Here is a 14548-nt window from a genome sequence, read left to right on the forward strand (position 1 = left end):
GACCTTTATAGGCAAAGATATGAGGAACAGGAATAACAGTTCTTTACTAATATATATCTATATGTGTATAACCAGTCAAACAAACAGCAATAACTATGGCAGTAACAGCAAACAATCCCAAACCCAGTCCCAGCCTTCTCGGCTGTCAGGCCCTTTCCCCTCGGGTGCAGTTCCGCTCGCAGCCGGCAGGGGCGCTGGCGGCTCCCGGTGAGCAGGGCAGGTGCGATGGTTCCCCCGCGGCTGCAGGGGGCGCTCCGGAGCGAGCTCAGGGAGCACGCGGCACTGGCGGCCTGGGATCCCGGGGAAGGGATGGAACAAAGATTTCAAAAACCCCCTGGACAGCCGATCCCGGTGTCTGGCCGGACCCTCGGGAACAGCAGCCTGGAATGGCAGGCTGGAATGGCAAGCTGGAATGGCAGGCTGGAATGGCAGGGATGAGCACAAATCCTGGGTTTCAGACGAGATGTATCAAAATTCCCGAGCTGTGGTGGGAACCCCCGGAGGTCTCGGCAGGCAGGGAGAGCGGGGCTACAGGGCAGCGAAGGCTTGAAGCAATGGCAGGGGAAGGGCAGCCACAGCCTGGCTCCCAGTGGGGCAGGGAAGGCGGGCTTGGGAATCCCGGGGTCTCTCCGGTAGAAGGAAAGCAGCCGAAGAAGCAGCCTCTCTCTCCGTCATCCAAAACGCCAGGGACTGACTGCCCACACAGCCAGGTGAAAAAAAGAGTAGCAAGATGCACCCCTCTGTCTATGGCCAGGGCTTTTGTTTTTCTTAAGCACCCAGTAATTTGTCCCCGTGGCAACATGTATGGGGCAAATTCCTTTAACAGAAAAAAACCCCAGGAGAACTCCCAAAATCCCAACATTCTGTTACGAGCTTCCTGCAGATTGTTCCATCTCTGCTCTCCATATGGAAAGATACAAAGATCCCTTTTGGTTCACACAGTTAAATGTCTGATGGGTCACACGGTGGTACCTGTACAGATACACGTCTGGAGAGAAAGCCAAACATCCATCGCACTCTCTCAACACCCACAGAGCCTGAACCAAACTCTACAAGGCCACGCAGCTTTACACAGAAATTCATACATCGATAAAACTGTACCACGGGATGCAGGTTTACACAGAAATTGATACACAGGAAAACACAACAATCTGTGCTGTGTGAATACACTGACTTCTGCGTAAAAATGGCTCCACACGGCGGGAACTGATCCAGAACTGTGCGATTACCAAAGGACCCATCGACACTTCCTGTACTAGTTTGAAAACAAACCAGTGAGAGGCACCAAGTCAGAATAACAATTTAATGGAAATTAAAGAAAAGGAACAGAAAGTAAAAGAAAACACTGACAGAGTCAAGATACAACCTGAGTCCCTATTAGGCAGGGTAGTGGTAGCAGTCTGGTGGAATGGTGGCTGCAGTCCTCTGAAGTGGTGATCCTGTAGTAGAAGGGGTCTGCTCTTCCTCAGAAAGTCCAGCGGTGGCTGTGTAGCTCCTGTCCTCTGGAAATCCAGTGGAGCCAGTGTCTTTGGTGCTCAGAGTCCCAGTTATATCCACGATGGGATGCTTGGTTCCTCCCTCTGGGTGGAGCATCTCACAATGGAGTAATGAGTCATGAGGCCAAGTGTTGATTAGGCTCGTTAACAGAAGATAGTCCGGAGGGAGTTATCTCTGAGTCATGGGGCAGGACAATGATGGGCCATTAACAGAAAGATAGTCTGGGGGGAGGAGGCAAGGAAACACTGCCCCACCTGATTTCAACAGCTCATGAGGATGGTAATAGAATACACCTCAACCCAGGACATTATCCACCCCTTATTCTATTACCATCTACATCATCCCAAATCAATACCTTCTTAAACTCTAAACACACATACATATATATATATATATACAATGAAACCCTACACACCGTTCTCACCTAAGATTAGGTCTCCCTGTGGTACACAACGGGTTTCCCCATCTTTTTGCATTACCCACCAAGTGCAACCAGGTCCTTGAGCAAAGACAATCCCACGGATGGGTTTGCCTTTGCCTGAGGTAGGATTAATCCAAACAGTCTTTCCTAAAATACCTCTCAGGTGTACCACAGGGACTCCATCTCCATCCACTGTGTGCAAGGGTTCAGACTCGGCAGGACCAGCTCGATTGATGGACCCTCGGGTATTGACCATCCAGGTAGCCTTCGCTAAGTTCACTTCCCAATTTTTGAAGGTCCCCCCACCAAGTGCCTTTAGGGTGGTTTTAAGTAGTCCATTGCAGCGTTCAACTTTTCCGGCAGCTGGTGCATGATAAGGAATGTGATATATCCATTCGATACCATGTTCTCTGGCCCAGGTTTTGATGAGGCTGTTCTTAAAATGAGTCCCGTTGTCTGACTCGATCCTGTCGGGGGTGCCATGTCTCCACAGGACTTGCTTTTCCAGGCCCAAGATGGTGTTCCGGGCTGTAGCATGAGGCACAGGGTAGGTCTCCAGCCATCCAGTGGTTGCTTCAACCATGGTCAACACGTAGTGCTTGCCTTGGCGGGTTTGGGGAAGGGTGATGTAATCAACTTGCCAGGCTTCCCCATACTTGTACTTTGACCATCGTCCACCGTACCACAGAGGCTTCACCCGCTTGGCCTGTTTGATTGCAGCACAGGTCTCACAACTGTGGATGACCTGTGAGATGCTGTCCATGGTAAGGTCCACCCCTTGGTCACGGGCCCATCGGTATGTTGCATCTCTGCCCTGATGACCAGAGGCATCATGGGCCCAACGAGCTAGGAATAGTTCTCCCTTGTGCTGCCAGTCCAGATCCACCTGTGATACTTTCACCTTGGCAGCTCGGTCCACCTGCTCGTTGTTGCGATGTTCTTCATTAGCCCGACTCTTGGGTACGTGCACATCCACGTGTCGAACCTTCACGGTCAGCTTCTCTACTCGGGCGGCGATGTCCTGCCAAATCTCAGCGGCCCAGATGGGTTTCCCTCTGCGCTGCCAGTTGGCTTTTCTCCAGCGAACCAGCCATCCCCACAGAGCATTAGCTACCATCCACGAGTCGGTGTAGAGATAGAGCCTCGGCCACTTCTCTCGTTCACCAATATCCAAAGCCAGCTGGACGGCTTTAAGTTCTGCAACCTGACTCGATCCACCTTGTCCCTCGGTAGCTTGTGCAACTCGTCGTGTGGGGCTCCATACTGCAGCTTTCCACTTCCTGTTAGTGCCTACAATTCGGCAGGAACCATCAGTGAAGAGGGCATAACGTCTTTCAGTCTCCGGTAGCTCATTATATGGTGGGGCTTCCTCAGCACGAGTCACTTGCTCTTCCTCTTCTTCAGAAGATAATCCAAAAGTCTCACCTTCAGGCCAGTTTGTTATAATTTCCAGAATCCCAGGGCGATTCGGGTTTCCAATACGGGCACGCTGTGTGATGAGAGCAATCCATTTGCTCCATGTGGTGTCGGTGGCGTGATGCGTGGCAGGAACCTTTCCCTTGAACATCCACCCCAGCACTGGTAGTCGGGGTGCCAGGAGGAGTTGTGCCTCTGTGCCGATTACCTCTGAGGCAGCTTGGACTCCTTCATAGGCGGCCAAGATTTCCTTCTCTGTGGGAGTGTAGTTGGCTTCAGATCTTCTGTAGCTTCGGCTCCAGAATCCCAGTGGTCGACCACGAGTCTCACCAGGCACCTTCTGCCAGAGGCTCCAGGACAGACCATGGCTCCCGGCTGCAGAGTAGAGCACGTTCTTCACCTCTGGTCCTGTCCTGACTGGGTCAAGGGCTACGGCATGAGCGATTTCCTGTTTGATCTGGGCGAAGGCTTGCTGCTGTTCAGGGCCCCAGTGGAAATCGTTCTTCTTGCGGGTAACCAGGTAGAGAGGGCTCACAATCTGGCTGTACTCAGGAATGTGCATTCTCCAAAAACCTATGGCGCCTAGGAAAGCTTGTGTTTCCTTCTTGCTGGTCGGTGGAGACATCACAGTGATCTTGTTGATGACCTCGGTGGGAATCTGACGTCGTCCATCTTGCCACTTTACTCCCAGGAGCTGGATCTCTTGGGCAGGTCCCTTGACTTTGCTCCTTTTGATGGCAAAGCCAGCTTCCAGGAGAATCTGGATGATTTTCTCTCCTTTCTCAAATACTTCCTTTGCTGTGTTTCCCCACACGATGATGTCGTCGATGTATTGCAGATGTTCTGGGGCCTCACCCTTTTCCAGTGCAGTCTGGATCAGTCCATGGCAAATGGTGGGACTGTGCTTCCACCCCTGGGGCAGTCGGTTCCAGGTGTATTGCACACCCCTCCAAGTGAAAGCAAACTGGGGCCTGCATTCTGCTGCCAAAGGAATGGAGAAGAAGGCGTTGGCAATGTCAATAGTGGAGTACCACTTCGCTGCTTTGGACTCCAGCTCGTACTGAAGTTCCAACATGTCCGGCACAGCAGCACTCAATGGTGGTGTGACTTCATTCAGGCCACGGTAATCCACCGTCAGTCTCCATTCTCCGTTGGACTTACGCACTGGCCATATAGGGCTGTTGAAAGGTGAATGGGCCTTGCTGACCACCCCTTGGCTCTCCAGTTTACGAATCATCTCATGGACGGGAACCACAGAGTCTCTGTCTGTGCGGTATTGCCGACGGTGTACTGTTGCTGTGGCGATTGGTACCTGTTGTTCTTCAACTCTTAGCAGTCCCACGGCAGACGGGTCATCTGAGAGGCCAGGCAATGTACTCAGTTGTCTGATATCTTCTGTCTCCACAGCAGCTATCCCAAAAGCCCAACGATGTCCTTTTGGGTCCTTGAAATATCCATTTCTGAGATAGTCTATGCCGAGAATGCACGGGGCCTCCGGGCCAGTCACGATGGGGTGTTTCTGCCACTCATTCCCAGTTAAACTCACTTCAGCTTCCAGTACAGTCAGCTGCTGGGATCCTCCTGTCACCCCACAAATAGAAATGGGTTCTGCTCCCACATACCTTGATGGCATCAGAGTACATTGAGCGCCTGTGTCAACCAAAGCCGTGTATTTTTGTGGGTCAGCTGTGCCAGGCCATCGGACCCACACAGTCCAAAAGACCCGATTATCCCTCTCCTCTACCTGGCTAGAGGCAGGGCCTCTCTATTCCTGGTTCTGGTGCATGTTGCTCCCTTCCGGTGAGTATGTTCCTGAGGTCCCTTCAAGAGGATCAGTCATACTATCATTCTGGTATCGTCTGGAGTTCTGTGTGCGAGAGACCGGAGCAATGTTGACTCTAGATGCGCTTCTTGTGGTAGTTGTCCCTCTTTTTAGTTCACGTACCCTGGCTGCTAAGGAGGAGGTGGGTTTTCCATGCCACTTACTCATGTCTTCTCCATGTTCCTGAAGAAAAAACCAGAGATTACCTCGTGGGGTGTATCCTCTCTCCCTGGTTGGGGGACGCCGGCTCCTAATGGCAGAGACTCTTGTTGGTTCTGGCGAGATCTGGTAAATCTCTTCCTTAAGTGCCTTTTTCAATTTCTGATGGCCTTCTTCAATCAAACTCCGGACTTGCTCAGCCAAAAGACTTGTTTCCACGGATGAGACATGGGTGCGAAACGGGGCTGTGACGGTGTCCTCGTAAATCCTCAGTTTGTTCACCAAGACGCCCACCCTGTCCTCGCCTTCCCTCCATTGCAGCGTTGCCAGGTAACGGGAGTATATCTCTGGTCCAAGGCGTGTGAACCTCAACCACATCTGTGACGTGCACTAGACACCATCTGGGCTCTTAGGAAATCTCTCGTCTTCTGAGAAAATGATCTCCAGCACAGCCAATTCCCTCAGGCACCGGATACCTTGTTCCATTGTGCTCCATTTCCCTTGGTGCACCTGGAGGTCTTCTTTACAAAGGTACCTGTCCCTGACACTTGTAAGCAGTCGCTGCCAGAGGCTGAGAGTTTCTTGGGTTCTCCCGATCCCCTGGTCAATGACCACATCCCGGGACAGAGATCCCAGCTGCCTGGCCTCACTTCCGTCCAGAATGGTGTCATTGGCTGCAGCGTCCCAAATGCGGAGCAGCCAGGTCAGGATGGACTCGTTCGTCTGGCGCGTGAATTCCCTCCGCAGGTCACGCAGCTCACCCAGGGATAGTGACTGAGTGATGATCTCCGGCTCTGCCTCTTCTGCTGGATGTGAAGGTCCTGCTGCATCCTCATCAGTCACTATGCGGACTGACTTGCTTTTTGATTTCTTCTTCTGCACGGGGGCAACTGCAATCAGTTTGGGCTGTTCTGGTTCAGTGGTGGTTTGCATGGGGACGCTGACAGTGCTTTTGGTTCCTTTCTCCTCTGAGTCAGTCTGCGTAGTCATGGACGCTGTTGTTTTGTTCTTGGTTCCTTTCTCCTCTGTGATAGTCTGTGTAGAGATGGACACTGTTGCTTTGCATTTGGCTCCTTTCTCCTCTGTGTCAGTCTGCGTAGAGATGGATGCGGTTGCTTTGCGTTTTCTTCCTCTCTCCTTTGTGACAGTCTGTGTAGAGATGGATGCGGTTGCTTTGCTTTTGGTTCCTTTCTGTGTGGCAGTCTGTGTAGACATGGTATTTGCTGCTTTGCTCCTTTTTACCTCCTCCTCAAGCAGACGTTGCACCACACTAAGTAGCGTTCTGTTTCTAAGCATGGTGTACACAATGCAGGCCATAGAGAAAAAAGAGAATAGAGCTGACAAGAAGATTATACCATCCTTAACATCCAGAGGGAACTCAATATTTTCAAAAACTGCTGTGCCTGGCCTGAAAGGCTGGAAGAAACCACTCTCTACTCCTCCCACCAGGGGCTGGGTGCGATTGTTGAAGAGATCCCAGACATAGGAGCCCAGACTCGGACAGCCAAACAAAATTGAGTATATATTCCGAATGGTATTCATCGCCTCGCAGGTTATTATGCTATAGACATAATAAACCAATAAAGCAATTCTCATACCAGTCCCTGGTTTTAACAGGAGTAACACAACAGGTAGGCAGTTCCCCATGTGAGGAAAAATATAGAGAGCAAGATACAGAACCCATGCAGACAAGCTGAGCACCATGGTGAATAGGTTTCTGTTAATACAAGATTGTAATTCTGACTTTCTCTCAGGGCAGGCCCCACCTTGGGCGCCAAGTTATGTACTAGTTTGAAAACAAACCAGTGAGAGGCACCAAGTCAGAATAACAATTTAATGGAAATTAAAGAAAAGGAACAGAAAGTAAAAGAAAATACTGACAGAGTCAAGATACAACCTGAGTCCCTATTAGGCAGGGTAGTGGTAGCAGTCTGGTGGAATGGTGGCTGCAGTCCTCTGAAGTGGTGATCCTGTAGTAGAAGGGGTCTGCTCTTCCTCAGAAAGTCCAGCGGTGGCTGTGTAGCTCCTGTCCTCTGGAAATCCAGTGGAGCCAGTGTCTTTGGTGCTCAGAGTCCCAGTTATATCCACGATGGGATGCTTGGTTCCTCCCTCTGGGTGGAGCATCTCACAATGGAGTAATGAGTCATGAGGCCAAGTGTTGATTAGGCTCGTTAACAGAAGATAGTCCGGAGGGAGTTATCTCTGAGTCATGGGGCAGGACAATGATGGGCCATTAACAGAAAGATAGTCTGGGGGGAGGAGGCAAGGAAACACTGCCCCACCTGATTTCAACAGCTCATGAGGATGGTAATAGAATACACCTCAACCCAGGACACTTCCATACCCTTGGAACTAAAGACACAGGACTGTAGAGCTCTCCAACTGCGTACATTCCTGTCTGGGGGTGACTTTATGATGTGTATCCCCTATCGCTGCTCTCTGCCCAGAAATCAATCCTGTGCCTTTCTGTGCCTTTAAACTGAGCCCGATGGGGGAGAGAGAAAACACCGAGCGAACTTTTCAAAGCGGTTGTTCAAGGACACAGACACACACTCCTCTGCGTTCTGCTGCGGCAGCGAGAAGAGCGGAGGGAGCGCCCTGCTTGCTTTCCAGCGCGCTTTCGGCTCCTTTTCTCCGGAGGGAGACGGAGAGTTGAAATTTGTTTTCCTGGGACTTGGGCTTTTTCCCTTCTTCTCTTCTGGACTGTTTCAACATAAGAACACAGCGGGAAAATTTTCCACCAAGGCCCTGGAGGACACCAACCCAGCTCCAAGGAGGAGGAGAGAGAGCACACCTACAGAAGGACTCTGAAATCTTCCCAGGTTTCTCTCCACAGTGAGAGGTTTTAGTATTCAGCATTTTTATCCTTTTGCTGTGTGTTTGTTAAATAAATAGGTTCTTTTTCTCTTTCACTTTCCTCAGAGGAAAATATTTTTTTGCCAGACCTGGTGGGAGAGGGCTGGTTGTAACCTGCCTTCTGTCAGAGGATATTTTCCTCCAAATTTGTCCAAAGCAGCACACTAAAATAAGTCAGTATTTATTTTGAGGGAAAATGATTTCGAATGGCATTTTGAGGGTCAACAAATACAAAGATAATAATAAGGATAAATACAAAGAAATAAATACAAAGAAATACAAAGAAAATACAAAGCGGTGAAAGAGGACAGGAGCTCACTGGACTGGTCCTTGGCGGTGCCTGGGCAGACCCTGCATGAATTTGGCTGCCTGAATGCAGCTCTTGCCTGGGCACCAGGGGTGGCCCCCTCTGGGTGTCTCTCCCAGCACCACAGGGATGCTCCTGCCCCTTCCCTGCTGCCCCAGGGTTCTGCAAGCGCCTTCTGGGGCCACCCAGACACCTCCCTGGGCCTCTGGAGGCCCCATGGCACAATGCAGACAGGGATTGAATCAAAGCTTCCTTGGAAGATGGAGGCAGGAGAATATTGCCCACCGTCTTCTTTCCAGCTGCCCTCCACACTCCTGCAAATCCTGCTGGGACACTCAGGCTCTCCATTCCGGGCTCTGCACCTCCCATGCAAACCCATCCATCACTGTGTCCCCTCTCGCATGGATATCAAGGAAATGACACAGCAATAGCTAGAAAATGTGAACTTGATTAATTTGACTGCTCTAAAAGTCTACAGCTGGGGGTTGATTGGAAGACTACAGGGTGAGAACCTTATGCCTCCAAAAAGGGTCAAGAGTTTGGAACTGGAACACTCAGGGAAACTTCAGCTTCTGGGCAAAAAGGTGCCCTTCCTCCTCTCTCCCTTTACTTTATACATCTGATCTGGAGTCATATGGTTGGAACATCCCCTTGGCTGATTTGGGTCCACTGGCCTGGCTGTGTCCCCTGCCAGGATCCTGCCCACTCCCATCCCCTCTGATGGGGGAAGGAATGGCAGAGGGACAGCGCTGCTGGGCAGTAGCCAGAACACCGCTCTGTTTCCAGCACCCGTCCAGCTACCAATGCAAAGCACAGCCCTGGAAGGCCCGTGAACTTTCCCTCAGGCAGACCCAACACGCGGGACTTGAGCTGCCAGCGGCCCAGGTCACCCTCTGCCAGCCCCGCTCCTTGGACCTTGTGTCCCCACAAGCAGACACAAAGTGTTTCTGCTGCTCCCCCTCCTGCACAAATCCACCAAGAGCTGGGATTTTTCCAAGTCTCGTGTCTCCGTTGTACTGTATTCCCAAACAAGCAGCAGCCCCTCCTGATGAACACAGCAAGTTGCACGGATGCTTGTCAGCTCCACTGCCTGCCTAGAAATCTGGAAACTGCTTCTAAATGCTGCTCCCTTCAGCTCTGGGGCACTGACTGACACAGAGCTGGGAAACAAATGCCCTGGCTGCTGGCTGACAAGGTGAGTTCCACCAGAGTCAGAGCTCTGTGGGAAATCTCTATCCACGCCTCTCCTTTGAATAGATCCACACACGGGGTGCGCAGGGACGTGTCCTGTATGGAAAGGAAGGAGTGTGCCAGCACCGGGACTGACACTTTCCCTCTCCGTGTGCGTTCCACAGCCACGGGTACACAGACGTGATGGAAACCCTCGCACAGCCAGAGCCTTCTGTCCCTGCAGAACGGAGCCGGCGGGTGGGGGCGGTTGGTGGGCAGCGAGTCCCGGACAGCGGGCGAGATCCGGCTCCACAGCTGCCAGGCCCCGCTAAGGCTTAATGCCGCCTCCTCGGCAACAGGAAAGGCCTTCAGCCTCGTCCCTGCCCAGAGGGGCAGCGCTGGCCTGGCTGCACAGCTCGTTTTCCCCACAGGTTGCAGGAGATGAGATCACAACGCTTGCAAACACCGACTGTGAGCCACAGCTCTGGGTGCTCACCATGAACCTCAGCTCTGCCAGCGCTGTCTGCCCCAGGCTCCAGGGGATGCAGTGGGAGCCCGGCTGGGCTCTGCCCTGGGGCCATCCTCCAGGGACAGCTGCACACAGGGAGCATTTGGTTGCCACAAAGAGCCAGGCCATGGCTGCAGGGAGCTGCTCCAGGTGCGGCCTGCACTGCTGTGTGCTGCGCTCTGGGGCTGCTGCTCCCCGCAGAGGGGACTGCACTGGGGTGCCAGAGGAGACAGAGAAGCTCCAGCTTAAGCCTAACTGGGCTGGGTGGCTGGGCTAGGAAGAGGGGCGTGGGTCAGGGGCATTCCCAGAGCTCATCCTGCTCTGTGAAGAATGAAGAAAAGGGAGTGGGAACCCAGCAGTGAGCAGAGCTGAGGCCTGGAGAGCAGCTCTGAATGACCCCCAAATCTCACCAGAGCTCTGAGACATTGCTGTTCTTCAGCCAGTGACAACATGAGTCCCTAAACCTGGGGCTCACTCTTCCTCGTGGCCAGGGGCATCAAGGAAGGCTACAGTGCAATGGGGACTGCGGTGAGCTGGGAACTCACTGGGGGAAAGAGGGAGCACTTGTGGAGCAAAAGGCAGGTGGGGGAGAGAACTGTTGAGAGAAAGGCTGAGCTTCAGCTTGAGCAAGCTGAAAAATGGCATTGGGGGTCATCCCAGACTGATTTCATTTCAGAAGTTACTGAACAAGTTTGTTATTGGGGGGGTGTCATATTTTCCCCCGGAGGTGCACGCTCTGCAAACTTGAGCTGCGCTGCCGAGCTGCTCAAGCACGTCTCTGCTGCAGGTCACGGCGTTTCTTCGTTGGCTTCTCGTGGCCCCGGGGCTGAGCCGCAGCAGAGCCCTGGCGGAGCCCAGAGCAGCCTCAGCATCCACAGAGCCCGGCTGCAAGGAGAGAAAGCAGAAAGCGCCCGTCAGCTGAAGGCTCCCGTCCCCCTTGTCCCAGCCGCCCGCGGTGCCCAGGCCGTGCTCGCCGTGCTCAGAGCTGTAGAGAGCTTATCTGAGGAATGGCTGCGCAGCAGAGGACATGATAAGATAGAGCCTTGCAGGATGTAGGAGTCAGCCTGTCGTGGGAAAAGGGGTTTCTTATCAACAAGGTGTCCAACAGGACACAAGCCAGAGCAGACTGGAATGAAGAAACCATCGCCGCGGGGTGTGTTGTTCCCACGAGAGAAGATGACCAATCGTGAGCTCAGGTTTTGCAATATGTATGAGCTGTTTAAGTGTTGTATAAATAAGAGATGAAAAGACAATAAAATCGAGGCTTGCCGATCATGAAATCATGAGCTTGTCTCCCGCGCCTTTCCCGACATCTGACGCCCGAACAGAAGGCACGTCAGTTACCCCCCCCGCCCCCACTTCCACAAGGAAAGGTGCGTTGGGTTCAGGTCCTGCAGCTAGAGGGACGGCAATAAGAGCGGAGAACAACTGTTTCCGTCTCCGTGCCCGAACGACCACACCGGTGGGTTCGCTGATACGTGCTGCCGAAGCCTGGAGGGCTAGCAACGGTACCGTAAGTATGGATAGGCAAGCAGCACAGGATTTATTTAAAGCTTTTCTTCTTAAGCGTCACTTTAAAGCTTTTAACTTAGAAAAAGACCTCCCTTCCCTACTAACTCACGCGTGTTCTTATGGTTTCTTTAACGACCCTCACAGCATTCACGAATTAGCAGAATGGCGGAGGTACGGGGATGAACTTTTTAGCCTTGTTTTAGACGATGATAAGTCAGCCAAGAAAATAAGCAAACTTTGGAAAGCAGTTCATAATGAGTTACTGTTAGTGCAGGCAGAGAAGCAAGCAGTCATAGGTTTTAAGACAGCGCATTCCCGTAACCAAGATAATGACTCCTCGGTTTTCCCTACAGCCCCCAACCCCCCTGCCTTTGCCACTATTGAGATCCCGCCAGAGCCACCCCCCACTGACAGTCAATCCCCCACGCTGCCTACCCCCCTGCCGGCCCCCCCGCCTTCCGCTTCAATCGCCGCTTCTGCATTAACCCCCTCATGCCTGCCGCTGCCGCCCGACCCCTCTAATGCCACGGAGCCTGTCCCTGGGGCAGAATCTGACCCGGCGGAGGCTATGGCAGCAAGGAGGAGAGAGTTGTGGCAGGCGCTTGCCCGAGACGGCATGGAAAGGGGAGATTCCGAGCTCCTAGCAGCGGCACAAGAAGCGATGGCTTTCCCTGTTGTTTTCACTACTAATGCGCAAGGGGGTCAGAACGCGCAGTTTGCCCATCTCGACTGGAAACTCCTGTCCCAGCTGAGAGCAACAGTCAGTAACTTTGGGGTGTCTAGTGAACCAGCTAAGCAGATGTTAGATTATCTTTTTAATGCCCACATTCTTCTGCCTGCCGATATCCTGGCCATCACGAAACTCATTTACACCCCCTCTCAGAGATTGCTTTTTGAGGCAAGGTGGAGAGAGGAAGCGGCAAGTAGCGCTAATCTCCCCAGACCCCAAGGGGACCCCTTAACAGGCCTTACTGTAGACGAGCTTATGGGACAGGGCCTGTGTCTCAGAGTTGAAGCTCAAGCTGGACTAGGGCCGCATAAACTTAGGGAGGCAATGGCAGTAGCTAAGAGAGCAATAGATAAAGTCAGGACATCGGGAGGGACCCCCCTATATATGAGCATCAAGCAGGGTCGTGATGAATCGTTAAGCTCCTTTGTTGATAAGGTTATGGATGCTATCTCTAGGGCAGGGATACCCGATCATATGCAAGATGCTATTTTAAGACAGTGCATTTTGCAAAATAGCAATCCTGCCACTAGATCTCTGATTACCTCTATACCTGGTGATTGGACCACTCAGGCATTACTAGATAAAGCTGCGACCTTGCCCTCAGGTGCTCAAGCCTTTTTAGTCCACGCGTTAGAAAAGCTGGGGGAAGGATTGAAGGAACAAGCAGCTAGTTCTCAGATGCAGGTAATGGCCGCCCTTGCTCCCCTCCAAGCAGCAGCCACGCGCCCCCGGTTGCCTCCAGAGGGAAACAGAATGAGATGCTATCGATGTGGCCAGTCGGGTCACCTTCGTCGGGAGTGCTCAGCATCCGGAGTTTGGTGCAACAAATGCCAATCCAACACGCATAACTCGAATGCCTGCCGTAACAAGAAGCAGGGAAACTCCCGGAGCAGCGCGTCCAGCAGCCGCGCAGGGACACAAGTAGCAGCTGCAAACCCTTGCCCTGCCTCCAGCCAGCAACAAGTGGCAGCATCGGCCTGGACTTGGCAGCCTCAGTAGACTGTGATCTCCTGACGTCTGAAATCCATAACATCCCTACAGGACTCACAGGACCCATCTGCCTCAATGGTACACCAGTAGGAGGCTTGATTCTTGGCCGATCATCTGCCACTGCCCTAGGACTATTCGTTCAACCAGGCGTGGTGGACGCTGACTCACAGGGTGATATCTTCATACTAGCTTATACTGTTCATCCACCTGTAAGGATTCCTAAAGGCCAAAGACTAGCTCAATTTGTACCTTTGCCTCAAGCCACACAAGGCATGCAACCCTTGCAGGCTCAACCAAACGCTCATACAGGCTACGGCTCAACTGGGGAACTAACCTTGCTCACCATCGATCTTAATAGCCGTCCACGGAAGCCGTGTGCCCTAACCTACAAAGGAGAAACAATCACGTTACAGAGCCTCCTAGACACAGGGGCAGACTCCAGCATTGTCAATGTGAACACATGGCCCTCACATTGGCCTCTTCTGCCAGCAATGACAGCCATCACTGGTGTCGGAGGAATGAAACTAGCACACAAATCTCCGCTGATAACTGTAGAAATTGAGGGCAAGAAAACTACCGCAACTTTTTCTATCGCCCCTCTACCCCCCACAGTCAACTGCCTCATCGGAAGAGATGTATTGGCCCAAATGAGTTTTGTGCTTACCGATGATCACCATTTCTGCTGAGGGCCATTGCTTGGAATTTCCCGCTGCCACTAAGATGGACTGACAATAACCCTGTAGTGGTTAAGCAATGGCCTTTAAAACAGGAAAATCTGCTTCAAGCACACGCTCTAGTCAATGAGCAGCTTCAACAAGGACATCTCAAGCCTTCGACAAGCCCATGGAACACCCCAATTTTTGTCATCCAAAAGAAAAATGGCACGTTTCGTCTGCTACAAGACCTTCGAGCTGTCAATGCTCGTATGGAGCCTATGGGAGCGCTGCAGCCAGGACTCCCTAATCCAGCAATGTTGCCACAAGATTGGCCTCTTCTTATTATTGACTTAAAAGATTGCTTTTTCACAATTCCACTACATCCAGATGATACAAAGCGATTTGCCTTTTCATTGCCTGCTCTTAATCGTGGTGAACCAGACAAACGTTTTGAGTGGACCGTATTGCCGCAAGGAATGCGCAACTCTCCCACCATATGTCAAT

At 52.1% G+C, this 14548-nt stretch overlaps 2 pseudogenes; one reads left to right on the forward strand and one right to left on the reverse strand.

Annotated features, from left to right (window-relative positions):
- LOC138101859 (uncharacterized) overlaps positions 1 to 14548 on the reverse strand; it is a 678931-nt pseudogene that overhangs the window by 621479 nt on the left and 42904 nt on the right.
- The window catches only part of LOC138101861 (zinc finger protein 850-like), a 192789-nt pseudogene that overhangs the window by 29013 nt on the left and 149228 nt on the right, over positions 1 to 14548 (forward strand).

Source organism: Aphelocoma coerulescens, unplaced genomic scaffold, assembly GCF_041296385.1.
Source record: "Aphelocoma coerulescens isolate FSJ_1873_10779 unplaced genomic scaffold, UR_Acoe_1.0 HiC_scaffold_56, whole genome shotgun sequence".
NCBI classification, from domain to species: domain Eukaryota; kingdom Metazoa; phylum Chordata; class Aves; order Passeriformes; family Corvidae; genus Aphelocoma; species Aphelocoma coerulescens.